A 15361-nucleotide genomic window follows, 5' to 3' on the forward strand; every position below is an offset into this window, starting at 1 on the left:
CAACAACAACTCACGGAAAATTTTCAAAAGCTCGCAAATAGCTAGGTAATAAGGAGATCTGTACCTACTAATGATGTGTAAATACACACTTAGAAAAAAGGAGTGAGATCCCCCACAAAAATACAAATGTGAAAAAAAAGGCCAAGTTCCTATCCAAAAATGTCGGCCCTTGAAAGTGGTGAGATCAGAAAATTAAGGCCAAGTCTGCATTCCCAATTTTTCGTGTCTGCTGAAAATGCTGGATCTCAAGTCCTTCAACCTTCTCTCAATTTCAACTTGACAATGTTTTCCTTTTATTTTCATGGTAATAATAGGTACCGTATTTAGGTATTAATTTGAGAAGGAAAAACATTGCCAAGTTGAAATTAAGAGAAGGTTAAAGGAATTGAGATCCAAACTAGCCTGAGGGGTGTGCAATCCAGCATATTCAACAGCCGGTCCCAAGCCCGAATAAATAGTGAGGGTTTGATTGTCAGGAAAGGCATCCCAATCCAGTAAAAAGTATGTCCGAAACACCAAAATGATAGTCCAACAAAGTCCAGAGAAGGCCTCGGAAACTGTACTCGACTTTGATAATACTATCAGGGCGTACCCTTGCGACGCGCAGATGCCTCGCCTGACAGCTGTGACAAATGGGCAAGGGCTACCGGTTCAGAGACGGGACCGGCTAAAGAAGCTAGTCAAAAGGAATGTAAGAATTGGTACACTGAATGTGGGATCTATGACTGGAAGAGGAAGAGAAGTTGCAGACCTCATGGCTAGAAGAAGAATACAAATCCTAACTGTACAAGAAACCAGATGGAAGGGAAATAAAGCTAAAGAACTTGGTGATGGCTACAAACTATTTTACAGTGGAAATAAGGACAGTGGAAGAAATGGAGTCGGCATCATCTTGGATAATGAAATGAAGACGAAAGTTACTAATATCAGCAGGAAGAGTGATCGAGTTATGAGCATGAAATTACAACTGGACGAGTTAGAACTAAATATCCTGAGTACATATGCACCACAGGTTGGCTGTGAGGATGATGAAAAGGATGCTTTCTGGAGAGAAGTGGAAGAAGAAATATCGAAAATACCGGATGATGAAAGAATATTTCTTGCTGGAGACTTGAATGGACATATAGGAAAAGGAAACACAGAAGTAACGCAAAGAATTAGAGGAATTTGGGGGGTGGGAAATCAAAATGAAGAAGGAGACAGAATCACTGACTTTGCTTTAGCCACAGATATGGCAATCCTCAACACATTCTTTAAAAAAGAGGAGAGACATCTGATAACCTACAAAAGCGGGGACAGAGTGAGTCAAATAGATTTTATTCTATGTAGAAGGCAGCACTTTAAAGAAGTTTAAAACTGCAAAGTAATTAACGGAGAGTCAGTCGCAACTCAGCACAGATTGTTAGTCATTGATTCTGCCTTCATGATGACGAAAAAGAAAGTAAATAAAAGCACCTCTCCCAAAATCAAATGGTGGAAATTAAAAGATCCTTTCCTAAAAATGGAATTCAGACGGCATGTCGTGCAGAATGTTAGATCAAATCATCACCAGGATTTGTGGTCAAACTACAGAGAAGCGATTCTAGAAGTGGGTGAAAATGTGCTTGGGAAAACATCCGGGAAGGGAGGACCCAAAGATAAAGAAACTTGGTGGTGGAATGAGGAGGTAAAGAAGTACATAAAGGAAAAGAAAGATACAAAGAAAAAGTGGGACAAATCCAACAAACCTGAAGATAAGGAAGCATATAGAAAAGCGAAAAAGGAAGCAAAGAAAGCTGTTGCACAAGCCAAAGCTAAGTATCTATCCGAGCTTTACGAGAAATTGGAAACACCTGAAGGAGAAAAGAACCTATACAGACTGGCCAAAGAAAGGGATAAAGCAAGCAAAGACTTTACACACATCATGCAAATTAAGAACAAAGAAGGAGTGGTACTGAAAGGCGAAGAAGATATCAAGAGCAGATGGAAAGAATATTTTAATAACTTACTTAATGAAGAGAACCCGAGACTACCTACCGAAGAAAGTCTACCAAATCAAGGAGTTATCAGGGATGTAGACAAGTCTGAAGTGTGGGAAGCTTTGAAAGCGATGAAGAACGGTAAAGCAACGGGTCCTGACAATATTCCGATTGAAGTATGGAAAAGTCTTGGAGCTGACGGTTTGGATTTGCTGTTGCCTTTGCTGAATCAAGTGCTTGAGGAAGAAAGAATACCGGACGATTGGCGTAAGAGCACCATAGTACCTATCTACAAGGAGAAGGGCGATATCCAAGACTGCGGCAACTATAGAGGCATTAAACTTATGTCCCATACAATGAAGTTGTATGAAAGAATTATTGACAAGCGGTTAAGGAAGGAGACTTGTATATCTGATGGCCAGTTTGGATTTATGCCAGGTAGAAGTACTATGGATGCGATCTTTGCCATTAGACAATTGTTGGAAAAACATGTGGAAAAAGAGAAAGCCTTGTACTTCGTCTTCATCGATCTTGAGAAAGCCTACGACCGGGTGCCTCGAGATGAGATCTGGCGCTGTTTAAGGATTGCTGGAACACCGGAAAAGTATGTGCGAATCATTCAAGATATGTATGATAAGGCTACGACTCAAATCAAGAGCACTGCAGGTCTCACAGAGCACATTCCAGTGAAAGTTGGTCTGCATCAAGGATCAGCTCTCAGTCCCTACCTGTTTGATGTGATAATGGAAGTATTGACAGATGGTGTAAGGAGAGAAGCTCCTTGGTGCATGCTGTTTGCTGACGATGTGGTGTTGTGTGGAGAAAGTGCTGCTGACATCGAAAGGGAACTGGAAAGCTGGAGAATTGCATTGGAAGAAAAGGGTCTCAAGATAAATAGAACAAAGACTGTGCAGTTAAACTTTGGAATGGAGAATGGAGACACAATAAGCCTAGATGGAGTCGATCTGAACAAAGTGGATAAGTTTAAATACTTGGGTTCTACCATTGATTGTAAAGGGGAATTAGACTGTGAAATAGCCCACCGTATAAACGCTGCCTGGATGAACTGGAGGAAGATGTCAGGCGTACTGTGTGATAGAAGGATGAGTGTTAAAATGAAAGGAAAGATCCACAAGACTGTTGTCAGACCCGCCATGATGTATGGAGCTGAGACCTGGGCTTTAAAGAAGGTTCATGAAAAAAGGCTTGAAGTTGCTGAAATGAGAATGCTAAGGTGGAGTTGCGGAGTGACAAGGATGGACAGGATAAGAAATGAAGTGATTAGAGATAAGATCAAGGTGACGGAAGTAACAAAGAAGATTCAGGAAAGAAGACTACAGTGGTATGGCCATGTGATGAGAAGGGATGAAGATTATGTGGGAAAGAGAGTGAGCCGAATGGAGGTTGAAGGACGCAGAGCAAGAGGAAGACCAAAGAAAAGATGGGAACACTGTATAAATAAAGATTTGAGCGAGAAGGGGTTAAGGGGTAATGAAGTTCACAACCGAGGTTCCTGGAAATTGTTGACTAAAAATGCCGACCCCACTTGAGTGGGAAAAGGTAAAGAAGAAGAAGAAGAGAATTGAGATCCAGCATTTTCAGCAGACACGAAAAATTGGGAATGCAGACTTGGCCTTAATTTTCTGATCTCACCACTTATAAGGGCCGATATTTTTGGATAGGAACTTGGCTTTTTTTTTTCACATTTGTGTTTTTGTGGGGTATTTACAACTTGAAGTTTTACATTTTAAACTTTTTTTTTTCATTCCCCCCAAAAAGATGAGTGGTTCACCACAGTTTGTATTTCGTAACAATGATCAACTGCTACATTAGACACGTGTGGTCTGTCTTGTAGCATGCCCATCCTGTAGTATGTCCCTCATCAGATTGGCAAGGAGAGACACAATACTTCCCATTTAGGTGCTGGGTCAACATGAGAACACCAGAAAGTAATGACATGTTTGGAATGATGTACAAGTACATGCATTGCATTTTCTCTCCTCAGGCATTGCATTACCTCGTCTTGATCTCAGAAGTGGATGAAGTAGAAATATTCAAGATTTGTTTGGAATATTGGAATGCCCTCTCATCAGACTTGTATCGCGAGTCTCCATATATGTCTTCAGCATCTGGATTGCCCATCATGGATTTGCCGAATAATAAATCCCACACAATGGATGAAGCTGTTGCTCGCAGACAGTTCTATGCTCCTGTGTTGACCAAGGTAAGAATCATAGTTATCTACTTTATGTTTGAACAGGTTCCAGTAGGTGTCAGGCATCAGAGCGTAGAGTACAGTTGAATGAGGACTATACCTTCGACCCCACTGGTAGGATAACCTTTGAACCAATCAGAAGGCACCTTTCTTTACTTGTACAGTCTGAACCGAATCCACGCCCTCCTGTTTACCAGGCGAGCGTCTTGACCACTACGCCACCTTGACAGGTTGTATTGAATAATTTTCCTGAATTTCTCGCCTCAGATTCGTTACATCATGGTATCTCGTATGGCTAAACCAGAGGAAGTGCTGGTTGTGGAGAATGAGAACGGTGAAGTAGTGCGAGAGTTCATGAAAGACACAGACAGCATCAACCTGTATAAGAACATGCGAGAGACATTGGTGTATCTGACGCATCTCAACTATACAGACACGGAGCAAGTGATGACACAGAAGTTACAGCAGCAAGTCAATGGCACAGAGTGGTCCTGGAAAAATCTCAACACGGTATGTACCTACTCCATTCCAAACCTTTGAGCAGCAAAGTATTGCGAAGGTTTTAAAAACTCGTCTATTTTGTTGAACAATAGACACTCCAACAAAACTTTTTAGAACAAATTCTCAATATTTTCATAAGAAAGACCATTTTACCCATTTATAAGTATTCAGTTGTGAGAAAATTCGATTATACCTACCTATCTGAGAAAATCTAATTCTTATGACATGGTTTTATTGAATTGAGATTTATTTTTCTTTGAGAATTTGCTAGGGTCAATTCTCAAAACGAACACCACCTAACTTGAACCTTGTATTGTGAATGAATTTCAGCTGTGCTGGGCAATAGGTAGCATCTCAGGTGCTATGCATGAAGAAGATGAGAAAAGATTTCTGGTGACAGTGATCAAAGATCTCCTCGGACTTTGTGAACAGAAGAAAGGCAAAGACAACAAGGCGATCATTGCATCAAACATTATGTATGTGGTGGGACAGTACCCAAGGTTTCTTCGAGCACATTGGAAGTTCCTCAAAACAGTGGTCAACAAGCTGTTTGAATTCATGCATGGTAAGCATATCGTACATTTCAACTAGGGCTGTTAAATTCTAATGATTTTATTATTATTCTCGCCTTATTCCCCTCAATCCTTACTTACTGTTTCTAACAATATGACAAGGGATTTTTGCTATCATTTACGCTTATATCATGAACGGTATTAAATGAAGTATCTAAAAACCATTTTTATTTTCGAAATTTAAGTTTTTTATAACCAATTAGATTAAAAATTTACAGTGAATAAATCGTTACACAAGTTGTAGAAGAAGAAAAAAATTGTAATGAGCTAATAAGTATTCTTCTTGTTCCCTTGTCTTGTTCTAATCACCCCTTCCTTGTTCTTGCTTAGAGAATTCGAGGAGGGTAAAATTAGTTATAGAAATGTTAAGCAACAACGATTATGAATATACCGGTTCTTTAACATCGCATCGTTTACCTACCTGAGGGGATAACATGTGACGTCATCATTCGCACTACACAACATAACATGTTATAGCAACATAATAGGGTCATAATTATTTATTATCAAAGAATCAAGGTCTACAAAGAAACTGGAGTACCTAGTTTGAATACTTTGTTCAATACAATACTCGTAGGGAGAGATACTTTGTTTAAGATTTTTATTTTCTTAGTAAAAATTTGAAAAAATACAAAAAATAAATACCTAGCATTTTACCCATATGAGTCATATTACTATTCATTATTATAGGCCCCAATTTTTGAGGGTAGAATAGTAGGTATGTAAAAAAAGTACCTTGGAATTCTCGGGAACTGTTCGATATACGATTACATAGATAGGTCCATACTGCCGGCACATGTTGTACATTATTTGAATTATTTCATTAATCTCTCTCCCCCGTTAATAACTGATGATGTCCGGAAATTAACCATTAAAATACCTATAGAAAAAAACAAATTGAAAAATTGAATTCTAATGTTTCGCGTTAGCTCATGGACAATTTTTCCGGTAAAAAATAAAAATTAATGAAAAGCCCCTTTTCTCTTGTGCGTACTCAATTCTCCCGCCTATGGAAAGTAAAAACTCCCTCGTACCTATCTCACTAAAACATTCCAATTTGCGATTTTTATGCTAACAATTTTAAATAGGTATGTGATGTATTTCATTAAGTGATTAGCTCTATGCTTTCTTCTAATCAGTCATCGATTATTGTTTTAACATGCGCACCTACTCAATTGTCCTCTTGAGACCGAGTGCAACCTGAAATCCGAGTCTAGAGCTGAAAATATTTATTCGACCCCTCCGGAAATTGAACTCAGATTTTAGATAGCATCGCCTTTCTAATAGTACCTAACCTTTCCTAATAAAGCTTTATATTTTATAGTAGCTTTATTAGGTACTAGCTGAATTCCGTCGCTTCGCTCCGGAATCCCGCTAGTTCATCCCGAGGCATGGCCAAACTTGTGGAAAAGGCATGTTTTTTTTCAACCGGTCTATCCTCCCTCCAATTCAAATTCGCAACATTTGTAAACATATTATGAGTATATCCCTCTTTTTCCCATTCCTAACCCAGAAAAAAATCTGGTGTGAATATCACACGACTTTCCTTATCCTATTGAATGATGCTTATTTGAGTGTTCTTTTACCCTAACTTTTACAATACCTCTAACATAAAGCTGAAAACCGCCAAAAAACGGTAGAAAACCGCCAAAAAGCGGTCAAAATACCGCCAAGTGCAGCAACCATCTCAACCAAATGTTTTGTGTTGCATCCTTGTCACATTTGACAGCTATATACCAAATTTCAAGTCTCTAGCTCTTACCCTTCTCGAGATATTTTGTTTACAGACAGACACACACACATACACACGGACCAATGGCTGAAACTTTGGATTCAGGCTCTAGGGACCTCAAAACGTGTTTTGGCACTAAAAACTGACCATCGAAAATTTGACCCGATTACATTACTTTCCTTCCTATAGGTAGGTATAGGATAAGGAAAGTAAAAAAGATGTATTTGGTAGGAATATTCCATATAAAATCCCTCTTCAATAAGATGTTCAAAATATTTTGACGCTCTTGCTGTCAATAGAGGAGAAAGTGTGAGGGATATTAAAGTGGGAGAGGTAAGAGGGAAAAGAGCAGGAGAAAAATGGAGAAATGAGATAGAAATTGTTTGTATCGATGTAATATCATAATAATATGCTTGTAAAACAGACTTTTTTTTGGATTCCAACCATTTCACTTATACTTATTTTTTCTCTTTTACCATTTGCTTCTCTTAGTCTTTACCGTACTTATCTTTTCGAATTATAAAATGTTACTTTGTTATAGATGGTAAATGTGAATTCCCGAAATAGTGTGGTAATGGTAATTATTGATAAGATTTTGAGCTTTGGCAGCAACATGATATACGTATATACGTACAAAAGTAAAAGACAACAATAATTATGTAATTGGGCGTGTGGTCAAGTGAGAATTTATTTTCTGATAACAAGTGAAGTGTCAAAGTCCTCCTTCTCTGACCACATAATAAAATAGAGCTTTGTGAGTGAACCAGTAGCAATTAAACATTATTATAAGACCTTTTTCAATCTGCGGAAGTAAAGGAGCTTATCAATCCTATAGTGGCCGTAATAATAAGGTATAATTCTAACTTTACTACAACATTTGAGCCAAGAAATTGCTAAAATTTAATACGGAGTTATATTCACTATTAAGGAGCAAGATTATAAAAAATAAATATATACGAGTGAAACAATGCCAAAGTACTTTTTTCAAAGGTGGTATATTATTGAGGATTAATATGGTTTTATTCTTTGGATTATTATTTTTTATCGTACAATAAAATGTTTTATTTCCCATTAAACCGCAGTTATGTACCCTGATAACAGTGCTCTGGCGATACGGGAATTCTTGTGCGAGGGTTTTGTTAGGTTTGATAATCCAAAAAATAAATTACTCGACAAAAAAGGCAAGATAGATAGGTAAAAGGAAAATATAGGCTTGGTACGTAGGTACACGTAGAAATTATCTACCTGAAAGAACTTTTTTTATGTGTTAGTTTCTAAAATAAATCAAGTTATTTGTTTAAAGATTAATAAAGCCTATCTTTTACTTGTACCTATATATTCATGTTGCCACAGGGACTTTTTAACAATAAAAATTAAATAATACCAATAAAAAGGCCCAAGTTACGAGTAGGTACCTACATACAGTCTGTTCATAAAGTCCCAGGCCACCCTTTTAATTTTTTTACTGTTCAATCTGGGAAGCTAAAATTTTGCATATAGCCCTTGATTATGATAAAGAATTTTGGGAGGTACTCAAAATTTTGAAGGGCCCCCCAGGGGCGGCCCTTAGAGAGGCCACCTTTAAAACCTTAAATGAGAACCCCCTACTTGTGATACATCATAACATAGATCTTGAAGAACGTAGTACTTTGGTACAAGTTTGAGCTCGATCCGACAACCAGGGCCGAAGTTATGGCCTATTCAAATTTTCATTTTTCCATGTTCTCCCGCCAAGAGAGGAAGCACCAAAAATGGGAAATTGATATCGATTAGTGATTTGTGCTTCAAATAAGTCCCACTAGTGATTCACATTCATAATCAAGGGCTGTATCATAATCAAGGGCTGTATGCAAAATTTCAGCTTCCCAGGTTGAACTGTAAAAAAATTAAAAGGGTGGCCTAAAAAATTAAAAGGTGGCCTAGGATAGGTATATAATATTATACTTACATACCTACCCACTTACCTAACTACCACGATAAGAACGAGAAATCTCAATTCTTTTAAAAAATTTAGTCGGGAAAAGGAGAAGAAAACAAGGTTTCTGCTGAAGCTAATTGAAAACAACACAACATAGTACGTGCAGAGAAAAATTCGCCTTTATTAAGCTCAGAAACATTGGAAGAAATTTGATGCCAATTAGATGGAATATAATTTAAGCTCCCACTAGATAAAATACTGGAACACAAAACAGGAATACCAGGATTCTCAACAAAGGTGACAACATGTGGAACAAGCTTAATCAAATAAAATTAAATCAATTAATCTTAATCAATTAAAATTAAATTTAATTTCCCTCCATATGGTCTTAATAAAGGGGAAAATGGCCCAAGCTTCCGGCCCCGGCCCGGCCCAAGGTTCAAGCTTTAAGTTTCAAAAATATTTCGCCCAACGTGGGGCTCGAACCCACGACCCCGAGATTAAGAGTCTCGTGCTCTACCGACTGAGCTAGCCGGGCTTGTTAAATCAGCCGGTTATTGTGATGGAGCAATCTCCCCGTCTGTATAAACTGCTGGTAAGAGATCAAATCTTCTGATGAGAGGCATACTACGACACAGACCATATGCATCTAATATAGCAGTTGTTTCATTGCTACGAAGTGGAACGGCGCGGCGGTGGAACACTCATCTATAAAAAAATCATTAATTATTTTTGTGGTGAAGCAGATTTATTGGGGAAAAAAGCAATGAAACAACTGCTACATTAGACTTGTATAGTCTTGTGTCGTAGCATGCCCATCCCGTAGTATGCCTCTCATCAGATGAGCGAGAAGAGACACAATACTGGAACAACGACGTCTTATCGTCCTAAAATCGACGAGAGGAGGACAGGATAGGAGATGCTCCCAGAAGAAATCTCCTGTTCAGGATAGTTTGCCCTTTGCAGGAATCAAACCCGCGGAACGCTATCTGCCGAGCTAACTAGGCTGGCTGTATAGGATGACAACAGGATATATTTTTATCAAAGATGTTATTTTCCCTGTCGGACGTACAAATTTGTATAGCACTCTGTAGTCTCCGTACAAATGCCTCGTGGAATGAAGACTACCTGTTTTGTTATGAAATGATAAAAAAACCCCCATAAACAAAAATCGCCGAAATTTATAATCCAACGGCTTTCAAAATAATGTATTTAGCCCCTGGATTTTTACTTTTTTTAGAGAAAAACGTATTAGGTACGTACCAACCTATTAACTTAATGTAAGCGAATTCTTTTGAACCTTGTTCAGTTTAATTTTCATACGTTTTTTTATGCTTTTTTACAAAAAGGTATAGCTTGAAGGTACGACCTACATATGTACCTCCTTGCCAGTAGGTGGATCTTCATTCTGAAAGAATCTCCCTTTTGATTCCAAATTAAGCCAGTTAGCTTGGAGTGCGTCTGCCTTGGAAGCGCTAGGTCGCGGGTTCAAATCCCACCCGGGGTGAACTTTATCCTAAACAGATTAGGGTCGTTCTCGGAACGGCTGGTTTTCTCCTATCCTGTCCTCATTCTATTTCTTGGACTTTGGAACGATAAATACCTCCGTTGTTCCAGTTTGCTTTATCGATTTTTTTAAAGTTGGAAATCACTTCTTTTTTTTTAAGAGGTTTGGCAGATGGAACTGTAACTGCTAAGGTCTTATCGTCCCGAAATCGAAGAGAGAAGGAAGACAGGATAGGAGAAAACCAGCCGTTCCGAGAACGAAGAAACTCATGCTGTTTGGCCAGCGCCGTCAGTTCCTTTTGTACTTCCTCACTGAAATCCCTCACAGCATCCGAGTGAGTTTTGAGCACAGCAATGTGCGGTCCCAGCTGCCTAGTTAGCGTCAGTAGATCTTTAGCTTGCGTCACGTCCAGAGCGACACACAAGTTGGATTTCTTCTTGACCATTATGTCGAGAAGTGTGGATGAGATTCGACACTTGACGTCGGCCTTGCGGGTTTCGAACGGAGTCACGATTCTGGAGTCTGGAAAATGAGAATTGGGGAAAAAAATGTTTGAAGGAGCAGAAGGTCAAGAGCTAAAATTATCTATGTCTGGTTTAAAAAGGGCAACAAAAAGGCTTATTTTGTAATGAAATGTTGACTTGACTTGTCAAACTATGAAAATCTCACTGAAATCGAAGATTCCATAAAAGGGAGAAATGAGTCCCCTTGATAAAAAGAAAGGGGTTCAATATAACCCCTAAAGATGCATAAGGCCTGGGTTCATGAGTGAGGCTGGTACTTCGTTATTTCAGTATCTTTATTTCTTCTGATTTCAGAGTCAAGCTCGAAAACTGGATCTGAGTAACGTGAATCCCTCCGGACTCAACTGATTTGGTTCCAACCGAATCCAGAGTGTCAAACAGTTGTATCCTTAAGGTCTTAAAATTATTTCAATTCAATAGTCTTTAGTCTGAGAAAAAAAAAAAAAAAATCATGTAAATACTTAGTTGATACTAAAATAATAGAGGATAGGTGGTAAATATGACCACCCCAATAAATCTATATCCAGTGCATCTTTCTCTTTTAGATTCTATAATGGATAGGTAATGGTGGATTTTACCAATGACTTAATGAGAGATTTCACTAATGGGAGAATTTTGAATGTTGTTGTAGTAGCAGCAGGGGCCTCCTCATTATGCATCCCCACAGTGAATTTTTAATCATCCCAACAGGAGTTTTTAATAATCCAAAAAGGAGTTTTTAGTGAATCACTATAGGAGGAGTCTTTAAAAACTCCTGTTTGGATAATTAAAAACTCTTTTTTGGATCATTGAAAATTCTCCCATTAGTGAAATCTCCCATTAAAACGTTGGTGAAATCCACCATAAGTATTTCAGAGTTTGAACTGCCTGCTTACTCGTTATAAAATCCAAGAGAGAAAACCATACTGGGTGTAGATATTATCGGCAGGTGGTCATATTATCACCCTCTAATCTAATAAAAAGGTTAGGTGGTAGAGAACGCAAAGGTTTGTCCTCTTTGAAAAAGTCTATAAAATGATGGGTGACCATTTGGGCAATCGCGTGCTGCTGGCTGTTACCGGCTCCACTCAGACTGGATGAGGTCAATTTGAGTAGGAGGGTAGCTTGTCGCCGAATGGTGGGTAAAACCCCCCGTCACTGGAGACCCTAAGCAGTTAAAAAGAGAAGTTAAACATCTATCAATTTCTTTCATAGACTTCCACATTTATTAACTCTGGTTCCTTGGTGGTAAGAAAAATCACCTAAAGAGGAAATAAAAACGAAAAACAAATTTAAATTAAAAATAATTGCACAAAGGGCAGAACATTATATCTATATTAGTACCTATTTTACTTTATAGAAGACATGGAATGTATTTGTTACGTATCACAGAGAGTGATCACAAAAAGATGGGTTACCTAAGAAAGAACGTGAAATTTTCAGGACCGCGGAAAAACAGAATAGAATATACCTTGTTTATCCTGCCAGAATGAGACTGAAGAGTCCCTTTACTAGCGCAGTCTAAACAAGGTCTTATATATTTCATAGGTAAAAATGTGAAAGGGATAGCTACCAAAGTTTCAAATTTAACACGTATGTTAACATCTGTCCTTAGACGTAGATTCACATGGGATTTTAGCTGAATTTTCAGGGGTTTTCAGGGTGTGTTTTGGGTCACTAGTTTTTTTTTTTATGGTTTTTCGAGATCTCTGTTGTATTTTGGTCAAATCTTGCAATTTTCTTTTGAGCCTCTAATACTAGACCGATTGATTTGACACTTGGTTCATTTATGTATTTTGCTTTTGCATCACACTAGGATGTCGAAAATTTTAACAATTTTTTCATCGGTGATTTTATTTACGATTTAAATTCCAATAATTTCAATAAATAAAATATGTTACTTATAAATCACTTCGAACTAGTTTTGATTTTTTCACACCACGAGAAGGAGAGATAATTATCTTTGAGAAGAGAGAGAGAGAGAGAGAGAGAGAGAGGGGGGAAGGAGAGAGAGAGAAAGAAGGAGGGAAGGATAGAAAGTGAGAGGTTGTTAAGAAGGAGAGAGAGGGAGGCGGAAGGAGAGAGAGAGAAAAAGAAGGAGAGAGAGGGAGGCGGAAGGAGAGAGAGAGAAAGAAGGAGGGAAGGATAGAAAGTGAGAGGTTGTTTTATTGCCACGAAATTGCCACACGTATGGTTGGGACTACCATTCAAACTTATTTCTGATTGGCTGAATTTTCATCTAAATTTTAAAATCAACCAATCAGATTGCTTATTCTAATGAGTTTAACTTAAACCCTAAACCCACATAGTGGACTTGGCTATCAATTATCGAACTTTAACAGAACTATTGATCAATTTGCATATCGATAGAGATTCTACAGGGTCCAAAAGACACAAGGATAAGAAAAAGTACATCAAGTAGGTACTTTCCTTCCTATGGGATTAAGAAAAAAAAAAAAAAAAAAAAAAAAAAAAAAAAAAAATTTTACACATGGTAAATCCATTAAAAGAATCCACTGGATTTTGGATGTCTATGAAATTCAGTATATCACAGAATGGACTGCACCTTCTTTATATCTTGGCCCATATCCCAGGAAGTAGACAGGTACTTACCATTAATTTTGGGTATGAAATGATACCCCTCAGGTCAAGGTACACAGGTGTTTTGATGCCCACTGACGTTGAGACCCAAGGGGCCCAGGGGGCACCTAGGGGCCTAGCGGGCACCTAGCTTCACCTAGGGGTTCTCTACTTCAACCGCTGTTCGTACGCCTCCCACATGACCTCCTTGTAGCGCCTAGCGGCCTCAACGGGGTCAGGGGCCTGGGTAATACCCCGCCCCACGACCCCCAAATCGGCCCCGCGAAGGGTTATCACATCCGTGGGTCCGTTGTATTGCTGGCCCTTGTTGTCCCCAGTTTGGTTGAGGTGAATGCCGGGTGTGAGCTGGAGAAGTCCCGGGTTCGATGCCAGGACAGACGGGGCCTGACAGACCAGACCTGCAATCAGGCCTGGGAAGGATTGGGCCAGCTTGAGAGTTTCTGAAACACAAAAAAACACAACATAATAGAATGTAGAATAGAATATACCTTGTTTATCCTGCCCGAATAAGACTGAAAATTCTCTTTACCCCAGCAAAGGGGAGGGTTGCGGGGTATATTGATGAAATTTAAAGATCTTTGTCAGTAACTAAAATCTCTCTATTTAAAGCGCCTAAAGGGAAAAAAATCTCTAGCCAGCGTAGTTAGCTTGGGAGGTAAAGCACTTGCCTTGTAAGAGCTCAGTCCCGGGTTCGATTCCCGCCCGGGGCGAACTCTATCCTAAGCAGGTAATTTTTGCTCTCGGAACGGCTGGCTTTCTCCTATCCTGTCTTCCTTCTCTTGGATTTTGGGGCGGTAAGACCTCTTGGGGGGGGACTGGACGATGCGACGTTGTTTTGATGCCTCACTCAATCTTCTTCTTATTCTTCGCCTTTTCCCATGTTCAGATGGGGTCGGCCTCTGAGAATGTGGAGACTGTTCAAGGATTGTCTCCAAGCATTCTCAGATATAACATGATATTGTAGACCTAGGGGATAGTGAATGGCCTTAAACATCTTGTTATTCTACCTTGCACATCATTATCACACTTGGGCAGGACTTGATTATTGCACAGGTACTTCTTTAGCTCTAGAGTGATCGCTTTGAAGCCAACTGGTTTTGGCTGAACAAAATTTTCCGAGTGGATGTTCTTCACACTCAACCTTTGCTATTGATATAGCATAAGGACACTCAAAGACAATCTCACTCAATATGGTGTGCTGAAGATTAGCTTACCTTGTGTGTACTTTTCATCAATGAGATTCCCCTGGCAGCTCAGCTGGGCTATAAGGAACACTCCTCTGTCCTCTCCTAACTCATCGCTGATACGTTGTATTTCCTGCAGTGGGCCGGGCCCAGCTATAGAATGAACGGTGACCAGGTGGGCCCACTCTCCTATGAGACGAAACTGGTGGCCCACCGCGGCGCCAATGTCGGCCAACTTCCTGCAAGCGATCATAATAATAAAGTAATTTTTAATTATGTCAAGCATTATTTACTGAAATGCTTGTCATAGTTAATAACTATTAGTTATTAGTGTTATTACAATATTACACCTAGATAAATTCCATGACTTGGATTCAAACCACCAACATCCAGATCCGAAGTCCAACGCGTTAACCACTGCACCACTGAGGTCGGTAACCGTAATAATATACGTACGGTATATAATATACGGTAACCGTAATATACGTAACCGAATATAAATACGAGCACCTAACTAGCAATCGAACCCGCTAAGTAGCGTTCTGTTGATAAATTAGGTATAATTCAAACGTTCAGAAAGCCAGCCTAGTTAGCTAGCTGGTAACAAGCCTTTTTTGTAAGCGCTAGGGCATTAGATTCCCACCCGGGGCGCACTTTATCCTAAACAGAT

At 39.1% G+C, this 15361-nt stretch overlaps 1 long non-coding RNA gene and 1 other non-coding gene across 2 annotated transcripts; one reads left to right on the plus strand and one right to left on the minus strand.

Moving 5' to 3' along the window:
- Positions 1-9361: 9361 nt before the first annotated feature.
- On the minus strand, positions 9362-9434 carry Trnak-cuu. Its single transcript has one exon. It is a non-coding gene; the product is annotated as a tRNA-Lys (tRNA).
- Positions 9435-9444: 10 nt separating this feature from the next.
- LOC113465417 lies at positions 9445-12352 on the plus strand. Its single transcript, XR_003390143.1, has 2 exons — positions 9445-9491; positions 11222-12352. It is a non-coding gene; the product is annotated as an uncharacterized LOC113465417 (long non-coding RNA).
- The last annotated feature ends 3009 nt before the right edge of the window (positions 12353-15361 follow it).

Source organism: Diaphorina citri, unplaced genomic scaffold (genome assembly GCF_000475195.1).
Source record: "Diaphorina citri unplaced genomic scaffold, Diaci psyllid genome assembly version 1.1 scaffold103, whole genome shotgun sequence".
In the NCBI taxonomy this organism is placed as follows: domain Eukaryota; kingdom Metazoa; phylum Arthropoda; class Insecta; order Hemiptera; family Psyllidae; genus Diaphorina; species Diaphorina citri.